This window comes from Neltuma alba, unplaced genomic scaffold, assembly GCF_004799145.2.
Source record: "Neltuma alba isolate B1F8T4 unplaced genomic scaffold, ASM479914v2 tig00004539_pilon, whole genome shotgun sequence".
Classification (NCBI taxonomy): Eukaryota; Viridiplantae; Streptophyta; class Magnoliopsida; order Fabales; family Fabaceae; genus Neltuma; species Neltuma alba.
This window is the reverse complement of record NW_021633754.1, coordinates 25,051-36,733: the sequence shown is the minus strand read 5'-3', so window position 1 is coordinate 36,733 and position 11,683 is coordinate 25,051. Positions and strand designations below refer to the sequence as shown.

The 11,683-nt window shown below is 34.7% G+C and overlaps 1 pseudogene; it reads right to left on the bottom strand.

The window, feature by feature from the left end:
* Nucleotides 1-1,821: 1,821 nt before the first annotated feature.
* Nucleotides 1,822-9,878, bottom strand: LOC114745139 (coatomer subunit beta'-1-like; annotated as a pseudogene).
* Nucleotides 9,879-11,683: the final 1,805 nt, after the last annotated feature.

Here is an 11,683-nt window from a genome sequence, read left to right as displayed (position 1 = left end):
TTAACTTACAAACGAAAAAAGAAGGGGGGAAAAAAAAATTATCTTACTATGTATTATTAGAAAGACATGATACGGTTTGAAGAGCTTGAACAAATCTCAACGGAAACAAGATTCTGGGAAAGAATCTTTATTTTTCGCTGTAAAAGGTCCGAGTTTCAACCCAAAAGGAATATCAATAATCAACATTTTTAGGACCAATATTACCACCTAGAATTTGAACGATCAATCATATCATTAGCTCAGTTTTCTACTTTCAAAATGGGACAAGCCTATCGAGGTGAGAATCCTCAGAAGAATGCTATATGTAATATTACAAAATGTAAATTGTAAACTGACCCTATACTATACTATTATACCGTTATACCACAATCAAGATGACTAAAGTCAGCATTCTAAAAACACAATACCAGGAAATGAGAACAGTCGATCTCCACAGTCTCAACATTGGCCTCCATGACTGAAACCTGCATATTTAAATTCAATCAAACAAAAATGATAATAGAAACTGACCAAAAAAAAGATCATTTGGATTCCATGTAGCCATCCAAAGACATGCAATGCATATATTATCTCGATGCACAAATGCAATGATGTAGTGTTGTCAAGGACCATATCCATCTGTTCTACTCCCTCTAGTCCTAAACGTATGACTCATTTATATGAGATCTGCTTGGTAGTTTAATTTCTTCATTAAAATGGATCTTTTATCAAGGGCCGAAGGTAATATATTAAATATTTACCAGCACATACTAATATATGCTAGTCAGAAAAAACAATACGATTGTACATTGATGATCCATTATTTATTTATTTATTTTAATTGAAGTTGAAGTCCTTTTTTGTTGATGAAAACATATTTGACTTTCCATATTAGGTAAGCAAGCAGTACCAGATCCTGGTTGAAATTTTTTCAGTGAATACAAAGAGGCATGATCAGGATGTTCAAGTGGAATCCAATATAGTGTTTTCTCTTATTCTTACCTCATATACATCCACTGTAGCTGGAACAGACTGTCTTGATGAGATCTAGTGATGTGGAGTGAGCATTGTCAACAAAAGAGAAAACAAAGTTAAGATCAAACAAACAACGAATCCTTCCCTATTAAAATAGAAATAGGTATGCCTTTATGATAAATAAACATCATTTGAATGGCAATAATCTAATGAGTGGACAATCACAAGACGCTATAAATGTAACAGTAACAAGAAGTTATGGGGAAGAAACTAAAAGGCCTGTTCAGGAGAAATCTAATTTAACAAAATTATGAGAAAATTATTATGAATGGATCCAGAATTTCATGAGTGTACAATACGATCAAGGCGGAGAAAAGCACTTGAATGGACTATAAAAAGTCACTCAAAGCCCGCTTAAAACTTTTTGAAGATATAATTATAGCCACAGAAATAGCTTGATTTAAACCTGATCTAGACAGTAGCCAAATCTACAAAAAAATATTTAGCATCGGTCAAATCCAGTTGGTTGATCATCCTCAAAAAGTTTTCGACTAAATGCAGCCAACTGTTACTTATCCCAAGCCAAATAGTTGCAAAAATTTATGAAAAATCAAATCGGAGTTATTTATAGTTGAGTAGTGGTTCCCTACTTTACAATGGACACTATTCTATAGATACCTAATTCCCAAACATAAAACTAATAGTGGTAAAGTATATGACAAGGCAACTAGAATCGGGGGGGGCTTAGGCGGCAAAGGCAGTCATAGTAAAAAGCTAAGTGTCAATAGGAGTTAGAGACGGCACTTCAGAAACAATTAATCACCAGAGACAAAATTTGGATTTTTCACACTGCCCAACAAATTGCTTTTAGGTTGACAGGGCTCTTTCATTATTCGTACCCCACTCTTCATTAGCCTTGTTGCCATTAACAAGTACTGCACCATCTGTAGAATCAGCATCCACTACAACTGCCTCTTCTCCATTCTGTTCCTCTTGCTTTTCCTCTGCATTGAGCTCTTCTTCATTCTCTTCAATCAAATGTAACAAAATGACAACAAATTGCACAAAACAACACTCTAAGACCAACTCTAACATTTGTGGAAATCTAAAGTTTTGCACAACCAAAAACAAAAAACAGAAAAACAATAGTTCTTATCTAGTTCATGAACTTTATTCTATTTTTGTGAACTGATTCATGTGAGGTTATATCTTCGAGTAGTATACCTCATGATTAGAATCTCCATTCTCAAGAAGCTCCTCCCCTTCTTCAGTCTGCATGTTTCTGAAAGAATCGACAAGGGTAACGCATAACTTTCCAGCATGTTTGACATAATCCCCTGCAAGAGGGCAAACGCCCCTTATATACCGAGGGCAAAAAAAAAGAAAGCAAAGAAAGATTGAATATATTGCTTATTATTCTGAAATGCTTTGAATGAGAACAAACACAAACAAAACATATGGAAATTGAGCACTCTAACACCCTAACCTTGTCTCTGCAGCTTTAGATTCAACAGCAACTGCAACTTGCTAGTGTTCAGACAAATTAGGATAGTCCTCAGGATCAGCCAATGACTCGGCAGCTTTAGGGCTAACCTGTGATAAAAGCAAAATTTGATATTCTCTCGGCATCTCCTAAAGAAGAATGGAGCAGTAACAATCCACTCATGTCCATTGCATTCCTTAAACATTCTTCGGCCATTTCTAACTGCAAGACCATAAATACGGTGAGTTGCAGTAAACTGAAATTCCCAACAAGCATCTTAATTACACATTAGAATGAGCATCCAAAACTAAAGCATCTGAACACTACCTGTCAGTAGAAATTTCACCCAAACTGCCTTCATTCGGTCCTAACTATATGCTCTGTAACTTCTTACACCCAAGAAAGCTAAAAGGCATACATAGCCATCATAATGTTCAGAAGCACATTATCAAAACTGAAGACCTCACAATTGTACACAGGTAGGGACATTCACAGCCCGTTTGTTGGAACCTTTTTAAGAGAAGATCACTTTTCTAAAATCTAATAATTCATGTTTAAGGGGTGTTTGGCTTTTGGGCAAAACCTTGGTTTGGTTGCCAAACCATGGTTTGGCAAAAAATTTGCCAAACACCCCCAGTTTTTGCCAAACAAGGTTTTGGGCAAAACCAAGGTTTTGCCCAACAAAACCTCGGTTCCAGATAAGCAGCCGGCTGATCGATTATGCACTTCAATTATTGGCTCTCCCAACAAAACCTTCAGCTTGCGAAGGACTTGCTTCAACGGTCAGCTCACGGGAACAAGCACGCGGATACTCTTCAGCTCACGGTCAAGATGTCTTCCGCCTCTTCTCTCCCATTCATCGCCGTCGGCCTCTCCCTTCAGCTCACCTGAAGATCTCGACTCGGGCAATTCTCACTGGAGAAGAATCGAAGGAAAAAGCCAGCCATCCGGTCCTGTGTCGTCAGTGAGATCTTCCCATCCCTCAGGAATATCAGCGCCGGCGACGTGCTTCTGGGCTTGCCAAGACATCACCGCGAATTGGGTTCGGCCGATCGGAGCCATCCGGTTCTGATCTCTTCGCTTTCAGTCCGTCTCAGGTCACCTTGCTCGTTTCCAGCTCTCATATCCAGAACTCCGGTAAGCTGCCTCCGCGAACTCCGGTTAGGATTCTCTGGCATGCTGTAGACTTCCGGTCGATTTGAAATGACGTCCGGTCCATTCCCCCCCGGTCGATATCCCCCCCGGTCGATATCCCCCCCACGGTCCGATATTCCCCCCCGGTCGATATTCCCCCCCGGTCGATATTCCCCCCCGTCGATATCCCCCCGGTCGATATTCCCCCCCCCGGTCGATATTCCCGGTCGATATTCCCCCCCATTTCGATCTGTAATATATATGTGCTCACCGTAATTATTATGCTTTGAATCATTTCGGTCTGTAATATTACCTCCGGTCGATTTTTTCCCCCCCACACAGCGGTGGTTTCACCGATAACTTTGGATCATGGTGGCTTCATTTTGTTTCCCCCACACAGCTGTTAATTTCGTTAATTTCGGGCTGACCGTTTGGTTTGGATGCTGGTTTCATTCTGTTGTTGTGTGGCTGTTTGTTGTGCAATTTTTGGTAGCTGGAAATTTTAAATAGGTGTGTGTGTGTCTTTATTGAACATTCGTATGTTGTGTTTTGGAGACAGATCAGTCGATGATGCTGTGTGTATTCGGTTGGATTATGGGTGTTTGTGCTGATGAAATTATTTTTATTTCTGTAATGAAAATCCTATGAATGAGTTAACCAATTTCTATGTTTCAAATTTTGATCACTTAACCAATAGTATAATTAGTGGTTGAACTTCAATTTTGGTCAGTTAACCGAAAAGAACTCCCTGAAATGATGAGAAAAAAAGTCATCATTAATTTTGCAATATCAATTATTAATGAGGCCTCTTTTGCTAGAAAAAAGAACATGTGGCTATACTTGTTAAATACTATACCTGTTATATCATATCTCCTGGACGGAATGAATGGTATGCTTTTTGGGTTGAACTTGTCATGACCCCACTGTTGTAATTGGTTTATAGCATAATGAATAAAAAAAATAGCAAGGCTTCGTGGGATATAAGAGCCACAAGATCTTTATTGACCTGTGTATTGAAGAAGTTGAAAGAGGGGGAAGAAGAGGAACTAGCATGACAAAGCCTGCTTGGACAAGTATTGAGGGGAGCTTTACTGCAAAGACTGGGAGGGTTTATACGAAAATCCAATTAAAGAACAAATTTGATACTTTGCGAAGAAGTGGCAGTTATGGGATAGGCTGCTCCGTGAGACAGGTTTAGGGTGGGATGCTGAAAGGAATACTGTTAGTGCCCCTGATGATTGGTGGGAGAAGAAAATTGTGGTAATCATTTAACTTTATTTGAACTTGTATTTTCTCCCATGTTAACGTTTTTTGTATAATGTATAATATTTTTGGTGTTGAATGCGCAGGAAGTTCCAGGCTATGAGAAATTTAGAGAAAGAGGGCTTCAATTTCGGGCTGAATTGACTCAACTCTTTGGATCTGTAGCTGCGACTGGACCACATTCATGGACACCTTCTTCCATGACACTTCCAAATGAAGGAGTTCCTGAAGATGATATGGAAGAAGGATCTGGAGATGGAGATAGTGATGAAATTTTGGGGGCACCAACTGGCATAAGCGGGGAGTTTAATTCAGTCACATTCAATGACAATAGTGGAGGAGGGAAGTGGGCAACACTGGGATGAGACAGGAAACCATTCGTGGGGGTAGAAGCACAGGGGGCAGTCGACCTAGTAGCTCATTAGGGGTTAGAAGAAAAGGTGAATCCATGAAGAAGAAACCCACTACCACTATGAAAATAGCAGATGCACTAAGCAGGATAGCTCAAGCAAATGAAAATGACTCTCAGCGTGAACATGAAGAGATTTCAGAAGCACGTGCTAGGAAGGCAGAAGAAGAAGCACGTGCTTATGAGACGTCAATTGCCGGAGTCATGGAGCACCTTAATGAAGTTGATGAAGTTACTGATGATCCTGATCTGTTTTCCCGGTGCACAACACTCCTCATGGACAAGCCAGCTGCAAGGGAGAGTAAGTTTGCAATTTTAGGAAACATGCCGAGCTATGACTTTCCAACACAGGTTCAAATTGTTTGTGCAACGATGGCCATACATAACTTCATTAGATCAAATCCATTTCTGATCCTGGTTTCATTCAGTTTGAACCAGAAGGTCTTATGCAGAAGAAAATAATGATGATGATGGAGTTGGGTCTTCACATATACCTTCATCAATAGAATCTTCATCTCACATGGCTCGATTCGTGACTCCATAAGAGATCAAATTGTTCACTATATACAAGAATAGCCATGTCTTTCTTATTTCCTTTTTCTTTTCAGATAATGTAATGTGTTGTTAAAAAAAAACTACTTGGACAAATATATTTCGTTGCAACCTCTATTATGAAGACAATTGATATGAATTTTTTTTTGTGCTTATTTAATTTTGTGAAAAAAAAATTATGGGATTTCATCTTAAGAAATAATAATATTTTTTTTGGCAAAATAAATCATTTTCCTCAAAACATTTTAATTATATTATTAATATATATACACATTAATTTTTTACTATTTATATTATTTATGTCTTATTTATTATGTTGCCAAAATATATATTATTAACAAATTTATTACTTCAAATAAGCATATATCATGAAATATATCTTACATGTAATTATCATTTAAACTTATGTCCTTTTTAGTAATTTCTACATATCAAAAAGCACTTCTTCAGAAAAGTTATTCTCTCAAAATCTATTCTCCCCAAAATCTATTCTCCAGAAGCTATTCTCCAAACCATGGTTTTGCCTCATCCAAACACCCCCTAAGCTTTTAGTAGTAACCAGAATCTCTGGAGACAAAAAGCATTTTTTGGTTATTTTGCGCAGCTACTTTGAGTAGGTTTCGAAAATAATCAGATATAGTAAATGAGAGGGAATGTTGTTCGTAAAAATACAGGATATACAAAGATATAATAAAACTTGAAAATCACTAAATACTAAATCATTTCCATAAACAAAAATAGACAGAGATATCATAAAATCTGAAAGTTACAAAATCATAAATAATTTTTTAATGATTAAAACCAAATCCAACATAGTTTGCTTTTTATAAAATCCCTAGGCAATAGATCACTTCTCACAATGCCGCATTAAACAAACAGGGCCTTAAAAATGCAGTTTACCCAACCATTGGAGATAAAACAGTACCAAATCATTTCACTAAAAAAATGCCTTTCTAGTAGACATAGCCAACTCTCCCAACTGCTTCCATTTAGACTCACTTGGAACTTCTCCTGCAATGCTCTACAAAAAGAATATGAAAGTTATAGTAATCAAAATATAAACTGACAAATTAAATTTCTTCCATAAAAACAAGCAAATTTAGTACCCAACTTAACAATTTTGTACGTCTATAGATAATATGATTGTATGCATATTACATGACCTTTGCCACCTCCAGTCTCCCGAGCTGCATGGCTAATATTATATATTCACATAGCTCTGTACTAAGAACAGGATACAGCCCAGAATTACTCTCAAAGGACATAAGACACATATCTATTAATAAGAAAACAGTTTTACTTGGGTCAAAAAATTTTGCAATCACACAGAACATGCACTTCCAGTTTCTAGCAATTTGGCAAACGTACTCAGGGGATTAGTATGTACATCCATTTTGCTGAAAAGACTTTTAAGGGGGGGAAATTGAGAATATTTGCACTGAATTGCAGAAAGTGAAGTGTAAAGCATTGTTTTGTAATTATCTGCTTTTACCAAACCAATGTAATTTCTCACACAAAAAAGGGAAACTGTTTACCCCCTGCAGCACCCCCAAAAAAAAAAAAAAAAGAGGAGTATAGAAGGATCACTGTTGGCCTCATGCCTATTACGGTGCTCTTTCGGAATTGATGGTAGGACTTCATTGGCCCTACCCAAATCTCCACGCATTACTCTTGTACTCAATCAAGCCCGAAAGCAATGTGCGTGCCATGACGCTAAAGAAAATAAAAAATAAGCAGAAATAGTCAATATCACTGCTAGCTGTGCTTTTAAATAACAAAACAGAAAAAAGAAAAAGGGTGAACTAACTTTGTTAGTTCATAATAAAATAAGTAAGTCATCAGATTATCAGAATCCTCTTATTGTACTTCAGAATGTGGAATGATGTATCACTAGCAATTGTCATTAGATCACCACTATCAGCCCAGTAGAGGTTCTGTCAACAGAAAATAAACAAACAAAATAAAACTATAAATAGAAGAAGGAAGGAAAAAACAGAAATTGTTCATCATATAATGGAAGCACCTATTTTCACATTGACATCGATGCGACGGATTAACCTGTATTCACTCCAATCATAAAAGCAAATGAAATCATTTGATCACACTGCCGATAAGGTCCCTCCAAATATTCGTTCAGCAGAAAAAGTTGGTCGAATACTTTTCTTTTCCTGGAATTCATTGCAAAAAAAAAAAGGTTTCATTTAGCAAATATCTGACATGATTACTGTCTAAATTTTCAAATAAAACGAAGAGCTAAAACCACCACAGGAAATGTACTGGTATCATTGGCAACAGAAGCAGACATGCTAGTCATATTGTTCAGCGATAATGGTTCACTTGAAATAAAAAATAGCCGGCTTAATTTTATCAAGACTTACTCATTGGAAAAAGCACAGGAATGGAAGAATCTAGTTTCCTTTCCTCATTTTAGAAGGTAGCAACAAATTATTTGTTCCTACCATCTTACTTAAGGAATTACAAACCTGGAAATTTTTTGTGAAAATTTTTATCTTTGATGTACTTTCTCTGACAGCATATTCTTTGTCTGAAGACCAAACAATTTCCAGTGCAGAACCAACTGACCTATTTCTCCATGCCACTGAAATGCATATAATATACTCATCATCTCCACATACAACAACAAACCTCCCATTTGGATTGTACCTTAAACTCTGAAATGATATCAGTGGATCACAAGTTAATCACAACATACACAGAGAAACTGCACATGAAAAGCATTCAACCTAAAGCTCATTTCTGTCAACACAAGACCACTTTCATCGCCCTTGAAGTACAATGTCTAACATCATATAATATAGCCTCTATATGGTTGCACCAATTCTTATTTGTACCGAGAATCCCAGATGGCATTCATACCATAGGTCTAGACAAAAGTGTCCAAGGAAATAATTATACATAGAGGCCGTCACCCTTGTATTAGTATCAAATTAAGAGAATACAGTTCTGTATTCTCCCCTGATCACTCCTTGATTATTCGTTGAAGTCATTTTATAACAGAATGATAATTTTAAAATTATTAAAAAAAAAAGGGCTGAGAAGCATCTCGAAAGAATGCAGTCTAATGTAAAATAATGATTCCCACTAGTGTCCATGCTGGCCACAGGCTCTTCTCGGCCCAGTTTGACCATGATAGTTCCCTCATCACAGCCAAGCACAACCCTGTAGATGAAGAAGTTTTGAAATTCAATGTCATGAGGATAAGATTAAAAGAGACCCTTTGGAGGTTTAAGATTAGAAGAAGTAGAGGAGAATATCAGTTGATGGAAAGATTGAAGCAAACAAGTTTTGTGATGCACAGTTTCTCAAATCAGTTATCAAACATGCAGACTTCATAAGAAGACTTGACGCTATCATCCCAACTCTACATAATTTCACAGCCAAGAAAAAGAATTACTTAAGAAACTACTGGCAACGAGACTCATCAACGTAAACCTTCGTTGTGTCCAATAGCCCAAACTCTTTTAAGACCATAATTTAATGTGCTCTCGAGTCTGTAAGTGGATCAAATCAACATAAAATATTAAAATCAATGGTCAATATATTATTAATAATCTCAATTACAATTTTAAATGAGTCTAACATCTTATAAAGTGCACCAAGGCAAGCAATAAAATTTAGAAAGATAGAAAACAGAAGAACGGATGACACTGTCCAATTTGGAAGTCTCAAATTCAAAGGAGTCTCAAGTATAGACATTTATATTTACCAATGAAGAAATGAACACTTTCAAAACTGAATCAAAATAATGAAAGTAGAAAAACTAATGCGTTCTTTGTTTTCTTTGCTTCTTTTTTTAAAATGCCCTGAGAAGAGAGTGATCACATGGGAGCAAAAATAAGAGATGAATGTGCATAACGAATATTACCTATAAGTTGCTGAATGCCATATGCGCACTGTACCATCCTCTGAACCAGTAATAATTATGGGAAGATCAGGATGAAAGCATAAAGCAGATACACTGTGCATGTGGCCTTCTAGAGTCTGGACGCAACTTTTGGTCCGGTATAGTCCCATGCCTGTTTCATTGATTTCATCGATGAAAATATGTCCTCCAATGTCCATTGCAATTTGCCTTAATTGCATGAACTATCCCTCTATTTTGAAAATGTACACTTAATTCTAAACTGTTAATTCTATTAAGAATATTTTTTTTATAACATCTATTACGAATATTTTAAAAAAATTTAAATGAGTTTTTTCTTTAATTTTTTTGCAAATAATTTTTTGTCTTTTTATTATATTGGGACAAAAATTTAAGTAATTAGTTAAGGTAGATATAAAAAAATGAATTGAAAATTGACTAATTTTGTTTATAATATATATTTTACTAAATGTGTTTATAAACATTTGGGACAAAAATATGTTTAGAAGTTTTAAATTATGAATTAAATTTACTTGTATAATCTCTGAAACTCATATCACATATACTGCACTATATGATAAAAAATACATGTTTAAAATATGTTTTTAGGTTGCTATTAAAAAAAAAAAGAAATATATTTTTAGCTATTTTAAAAGAAACCTACAGAAATAAGTTATATAATGCACTAAAAATTAATAAATTCTATAATATATTAGAAATTTTGAAATATATGTATTAGAGTTAGTTTGTTGCATAAAAAATATTTTTAGAAATTTTTAAATAATTCTTATCTTAATGAGAGGCATTTTAATTAAAACAAGGTTGAGAATATGCTTTCTATCATATATTTTAAAAATTAAAAATTAAAATTTGGTTTGGAAAAAAATCAGAACATCATTTTAATATTTTATTAATGTTTGTTCTACAAAATTAAAGTGAAAAGAATATTGGTTTTTCATTAATGGCAGTCATACTAATAAATCAAACTATTTTTCATCCTTCACTTCACCATTTTATAAGTATTTTTTTAAAAATAATGAGCCGAACATAATTTTTTAATTTTAAAACTTGTTCTGAAAAATTACTCTATTGAATTGTTTTAAAAACATAAAAAAAGATAACAGAATTAAACAAGCCCTTTCTTTTATACTGTCTTTGGTCCTAATTATAAGATTTCACTTATAGATTATAAATAAGGTCTTATAACTAAGACCAGAAGTAGTATTTTTATATATATTAATAATATATAGTTGGTCAACCTTTAGTTTTGGGATAAAAGTTTTTGCTGAATCCGTGTCAGAGTCTTAATCATTGGACGAAAACTCTAAACAATTTCTAGCCACGTGAAGCAACGAAATGTTAGAAACAAAATGCGACAAAAGTAGGTTTTCTATCATAATTTATCAACTATAAGATAAATATATAAGAGGAGTTTTGTTACAGTTTACGTAGAACATGCTCATTTAATCGACTCCAAACATGCCTCTAAGAAAGAAAGTAAGAGGGGAAAAGAAAGAGACGATGGAGTCTTGCGTCAACTTAATACTAAATTATCTCTCTTTAATTTATAATATTTTAGGAGATTACAATATTTAATAAGGCCATGTTTGGAATCATATTTTGAGGTCCCAAATTACTTACCAGCAAAAGAAACTTCAGGTCAAAATTTTTCATTTGGAATCTCAATGAAACAGAAAAGTTTTATGAAAAGAAATAATTTTATCTTGAAGTCATTTTTCGTAACTTTTCTAATTTAACATGATAGGATGAAAATTATACCCTCTCTCTTACTTGAAAAGGAGTGTCATTTGCATAGGAAATAACCATACTATCCAAATTTATTTATTGTTATATATTCTTACTTGTTAATGTAAAAATAATAATTAAAATAAGAAATATTTTATAGCTTTTTCAATAATACATCAAATCCTTTTATTTTTATGATTTTGATTTTCAACATTTTTCTTAAATTTATTTTTTTTTGTTATTTTACATCTAAACTTAC